The 6,000-nt window shown below is 35.4% G+C and overlaps 1 long non-coding RNA gene across 1 annotated transcript in view; it reads right to left on the bottom strand.

The window, feature by feature from the left end:
* Nucleotides 1–555: 555 nt before the first annotated feature.
* The window catches only part of LOC141566015 (uncharacterized), a 73,119-nt gene continuing 67,674 nt past the window's right edge, over nucleotides 556–6,000 (bottom strand). Inside the window, exon 6 of the long non-coding RNA XR_012489218.1 lies at nucleotides 556–2,099. This is a non-coding gene — a long non-coding RNA (uncharacterized LOC141566015). The remainder of the gene's footprint in view (nucleotides 2,100–6,000) is intronic.

Here is a 6,000-nt window from a genome sequence, read left to right as displayed (position 1 = left end):
CTTGTGTTCTCTTATACACATAGAAATGCAGTTTTTGTGGCATATAGAAGGGTGGGTAAGTTGTATGTGTGTGTAGTGCAGGGGTTCTCAAACTACAGCCCTCTGAGGATGTTAATGAGGCCTGCTAGTTTATGGCAAATGGGCTGAGGGGCGGAGACAGAGTGTGAGCTTTTGTTTTTACTATAGTCCGTCCCTCCCACAGTCTGAGGGACAGTAAACTGGCCCCCTATTTAAAAAGTTTGAGGACCACTGCGTGTGTGTGTGTGTGTGTGTATGTGTGTATGTGTGCACGCAGCATAGTGATTGACTATATTTAGAATTAGCTTCAGAGTCAGAAAAGCCTGTGTTCAGAATTTCCTTGTATGAACTTTGTAGTAAGTTGTTTATTCTCATAGGCTAATGTTCTACAAAATTTTTGTACTATATCCCTAATAGTTAGAATAATTATATATTTATTTTAAAATCCTGTATATTTCCTAGCATATTCTATAAATCATAAAACATAAACAAAAATAGAAATTAAAAGGATAAGACAAAAATGAAATAAATAATATGTGAATGTTTTAAACTTTTTATTGATGCTACAGTGTTTTCTTTCTTTTTCAGTAAATCCTTTCTCTCTTTCACCTTTAAAATCCAGCATTACCAGGTGAATTAAAAATTCCACTATTTTAGAAAATCATTATGAATTTTTTGAGGAGCAGACCAAATTCATAATTAATTAGTTGATTTAATCAATGTAGCTAGCTAAATAGGTTTATTTTATACATTCATTCATTTAATTAACTTGTTTATTTTAGTCACATTTATGTCCAGGTTACAATAAAATCAATTAATACATATATACATACATACATACATACATATAACTCCTACCTTTTCTGTTATATGTGTGCCTGCTCTTCAGTTTAAGAGTATTAGAGTTGCCTAAATTTCTAGTTCAAGATCACACAGCCAAAATGCGTGAGAGGTTGTAATTGACCCCCAAATCTTCTTAACTTGGCACTCATTCATTAGTTGTATGACTCTAAGCAAATCACTTAACTCTATTTGCTTCAGTTTCTTCATCTGTAAAATGACATGGAGAAGAAATGGCAAACCACTCCAGTATCTTTGCCAAGAAAACCCCAAATGGGATCACAGAGACTCAGCCATGAATGAAAAACATCTCAGAATCAACAACCTCTTAACTATGAGAATGGCCTCCTCTCTGCTCCAACACTATGGCCTTTCTCCCATTTCATTATCTTCCCAGATTTTCATTGTGCTTCTTTGGACACCACACTCAATCCAACATGAATATTAATTATTTGAAAGTGTAACCATCAAGAGGAACTGCCTGTTCCTCTCAATTAATCAACTAACAAGCATTTGCTAAGGGCCTTTAGATGTACCTGGAACTGTGTTAGTTGATGAAGATACAAAGGCAAAATTAAGTAGCCCCTCCCTTCAAGAATCTTTTAATCTCAAATCCTTCTAGTACCTGATTGGCTTTCATCCACTGCTTCTGTCAATCAAAATCTCTGGTTAGCTACTTTCTCTTTCCCTTTACCACAGTGAAATTATTGAATAAAGCATTTACTAAGTATTAAGTATTTAACTATGTACAAAACACTGTCCGGAGAACTGGAGATACAAATAGCAGCTGCAAATCAAATAGTACTTAGGGTGTATCAGCAAAGAAAATGTTAATTCCTCTTCTTTAATAATTTTTTACTGATAGAATCATATCAGTTTCTGATGAAGAATTATTTGGCAGTGCCAAGAATTTTCCTTTCTGGGTCTTTACTACATATAGCTGCAGTACCTGCAGGAGCAGTTGCCAGGTTATATCTCCTCTATAGGTCTTGTTTCCCAAGGTGAAGGCAGTGGGCTCTGGGCTGGAAACAACACTTCTTGGGTTAGCATCCGGCTATCTCTGTTAGGATCTGGGGTGACACTGTAGCCAAGGTAGTATTGGTAATTTTATTTTCCTGGCACATGCTGTCTTCTGCCTCTCATTCAGGTACCTTACTGTTCTCAGAGCACTTTCTCAAGGGTGTCTTGCTGCTTTAAGTAGTCTGGCTTGGGGCAAGTAGATGGTGCAGCGGAGAACAAAACTAGATATAGAACAGTTCAGAAAAGGCGGTAGTTAGTTGGTAATTGATGGGAATAATTAGCCCCTTATAAGAGTTGCTTCATCAGAATTGTAAAGTTTGTAGTATGCCATAGGGTGAGACTGGGATGAATAGTGATCATTCTCAAAATCATTCATTTAACAAATATTTATTGAGCACATGCTATGGATGGAACTAGGAGGCAAGGAACCCAAGTTGAAGGTAAATTTCCCCCATATATCTGCTACGGCCCACACCATCTTTGCCCAATTCCTCTTGGCTTATCCCACCATGACATCCTGCCTCACAGTGATGTCTTTCTTCTCATCCCCTCCCTCATACTGCATAGTGTCTTTCTTTTTCTTATAGTTAACTAACTCTTTCAGGGTGCTAAACTCCTCTACCGATTTAGCCTACCAATTAATGGTGCATTCTCACTGCATATTCCCTTTGTCCTGGTTAATTGTGACAAGTTCCTATTAGGGACCTTGTCTTTTCCATTGTTAATAGTTAAAGTCACTTTCCTTGTTAACCATGTGCTCTCCCAAATTTATTTCATATTAACCATTCCTGGTGTTTATTTTACCTTTTCATTTTATTTGTAATCTCTTCTCATAAATAAAAGTACCTTTTGTCAAAGAGAAAGGCCATTGTAAATTCATCACATTGACCTAACCCCAACATTTGGTGCCAGTTGCTCTCCTCAGGCTCACAATTTGGTGTACTGAACCTCAAGCACATCATATAGAGCTATGAGAGTGTAGTAGGGATTTTCTACATTTCGAAAAGATTTCCCCTAATTCCCTAGAGGCAGTGAGGTGGTACAGTAGATAAGAACTCTGAGTCTGGAGTTTGGAACATCTGAGTTCAAATCTAGCCTCAGAAATTTCCTAGCTGTGTCATCCTGGGTAAGTCATTTAATCACTGTCAGTCTCATTTTCCTCAACTAGTGTATTTGTAAAAATATAGCACCCACTTCCTACGGTCATTGTGAGGATAAATGAGATAATATTTGTATGGTACTTAGCACAGTGCCTGACACATAGTAGGCACTTAATGAATACTTCCTTTCTTCCTTCCTTCCTTCCTTGCTTCCTTCCTTCCTCCCTCCTTTCCTTCCTGCTTTAACTTTTAAATGATTGGAGTTACCTAACTTTTTAGCACCCCTGGCAATACTCTGAGTAGCAGAGCAAGTGATAACTTGCATAGACATAGTGAGTTTCTTCCTTGAGAGTTTTCTATTAATGAAATCTGTCTGGTTGAAAAAAAAAGTTTGGGATAATGGAGTGAATAATATATATTGACTGATCAATAAGTATCAAATGAGATGATATAATATATATATATATATATATATATATATATATATATATATATATATATATATATATATATATATATATATATATATATATAAAGCTTTACAAACCTTAGAGCATTATATAAAAGTTAGCAATTATTTTTATCTTTATTAAGTAGCAGCATTGTGTCAGACAGTATAGACAATGGCAAAATTGAAAATCATTGACCTCAAAGAATGTGTATTCTATTAAGAGTGAGACAACATATACTTAGATAAGTATAAATAAAAATATACCAAGAGAGTACACCTCTGATTTCAGTGATCTGAAGAACTGCAGGATGGAAAAGGAAGGGAATAAGCATTTATGTTCCACACAAAGGGCTTTACAAATATTCTCATTTGATCTTCACAAAACTTGGGAGAGACGTGCTATTATGATCCCCACTTTACAGCTGAGGAAACTAAGGCAGAGAGGGGTTAAGTGATTTGCCCAGAGTTACAGTAAGTATCTGAGAGTCTTGAACTCAGTCTTCCAGAACTCCAGCTGTAGCATTCTATTGTGCCACATAAACATTTGGTAAGGAAATTCCTACAAAAGCAGCATCTTCTCTGCAACTTAGAGTCTAAGTAAATTGTCTAGAGCACTAAAAATAAATGATATGTCTAGGGTCACACAACCAACATATACCAGAAGCTAGATTAAACCTAGGTCTTCCTGACTGTAAGACCAGCTATCTCTAGCTACCATCTTATCTTAACTTTCTGTATAAAATATGAAAATATACAAAACAAATTGAGCATGGGGACGAGGGGGAAGAGATCACTAGCCCCTGAGGGGGATCAGAAAAAATCTCATGTAGAAGCTGGCACTGGAACAATTTGGAAGGTAATCAGAGATTTTAAGAAGTATAGATGAGGGGATAGAACATTTTAGCATGGGAGAAACATAGGGGTAAGGGATGGATGGGCAAGGAGGGATTGGGGGGGGAAACAACCTATTTTTTGTTTTAACAATTTTTGTCTCAATTTTGGCTGATTTCTTCTCCTTTTCTCTTTTAGGTAGATCTTTGGTTACTTATCTTGGCATTAGTTTCATGGAAAAGTCCAGAAGCAAAAAAATTTAGTACTATAGAAAACACAGCTAAATATATTATCCTTATAAGTCTATCCAAAATAAGGAATCAATTTTTCTCACTCACTCATTTCAGATTGCCATATTGAGTTTCACTCTAGCTTTCTAATAGCTGCACCCACATTCATTCGTTCCTATATCAAATAGCTTTGTTATCAGAGCAGTTGCTACAATAAAGTTTCATGAATGATGAATGGCAGAATACATAGCCTTATATAATTATGATCCTTTGAGTCAGATTCTCTCAGCACCAGGCAACAATTGATGGGAATGTGGTGTATGTACTCATTTACTGAATGGTACCCTAGTGGTTCAAGTTGCTGATAATTGAGCTCTCAAAGTGGTCTTACCTGTCCAGGGAGTTTTTTAAGCACTAGATGAATTTGGCACAATGCCTTGCTGAAGCAAATGAGAACTGGTAGATATCAGAAGTTTTGTTTTTTTCTTTTAGTGTTCAAAATATTTGATCTAAATAATATATTAAAAACTGTTCTGTTGAAACCTAAAATATTCTTCTTGTTCTGTTAGATTGTAATGCAATTCCCTTTTTTTCCAGAATTGATAAAACTTCATGTCCTGATTTCCTTGTAGCATTTCAATGCTCATTTGCTAAAATCCCCTTAAAGCATATTAACTGTCTGAAAGGTAAGTATATTTTAGATTTGAAATTGCTTTTTCAAGTATCTATCTATCTATCTATCTATCTATTCATGTTTTATGTTGTTTCTCTTAAGTTCTTTTGCCTCTTTTTGTATCCTTGGCACTTAATGCAATATCTGTTAGAACAGGTGTTTAATAAATGTTTATTGGATTGATTGATGCATGCTTGGGTATATTTGTTTTATTAAAGAGATTATTATTAACAATATAAACTAATATTTATATAATGCTTTGAGGTTTGCAAAGTGTGTTGATGTAAGTTACCTCATTTGATCAGCAACCATTCAAAAACAGTGGGTTCTAACCATTCTTTTTTCTGATGTTTTTGTGTGCATATATGTATATAAAATGATGACTACCACCAAACTTGCCCAGGACTAACTGTATTGAATTTCTAGGATTGTCATAGAAAAGGAAGTGCTAAGATCATTGGTGGTCATTCTTACATGAAATGAGGTTTAAGGGACAGCACATAGGGGCAGCTAGAAGATGGAATGCCAAGCCTGGAGTCCAAAAGACCCGAGTCAAAATAAATCCTCAAACACTGGCTAGCTGTGTCAACCTGGGCAAATCACTTAACTTCTGTTTGCCTCAGGCTCTTCATCTATAAAATAGGAACAATAATAGCACCTATTTCCAGGATTGTTGTGAAAATCAAAGAAGATAATATTTGTAAAATGTTTAACATGGTGCCTGACATAGTAAATATTGTATAAATTTTGTTATATAAATCATTATATAAATGTAAATGATAGTTTCAGTATTTACATAGTAGTTATAGTGGGGCTTGTAGAGTTAATTGGAAGTCA

This window comes from Sminthopsis crassicaudata, chromosome 4 (assembly GCF_048593235.1).
Source record: "Sminthopsis crassicaudata isolate SCR6 chromosome 4, ASM4859323v1, whole genome shotgun sequence".
Lineage (NCBI taxonomy): Eukaryota > Metazoa > Chordata > Mammalia > Dasyuromorphia > Dasyuridae > Sminthopsis > Sminthopsis crassicaudata.
Note: the sequence above shows the minus strand (reverse complement) of the source record. Positions and strands in the feature narration are given on the sequence as shown.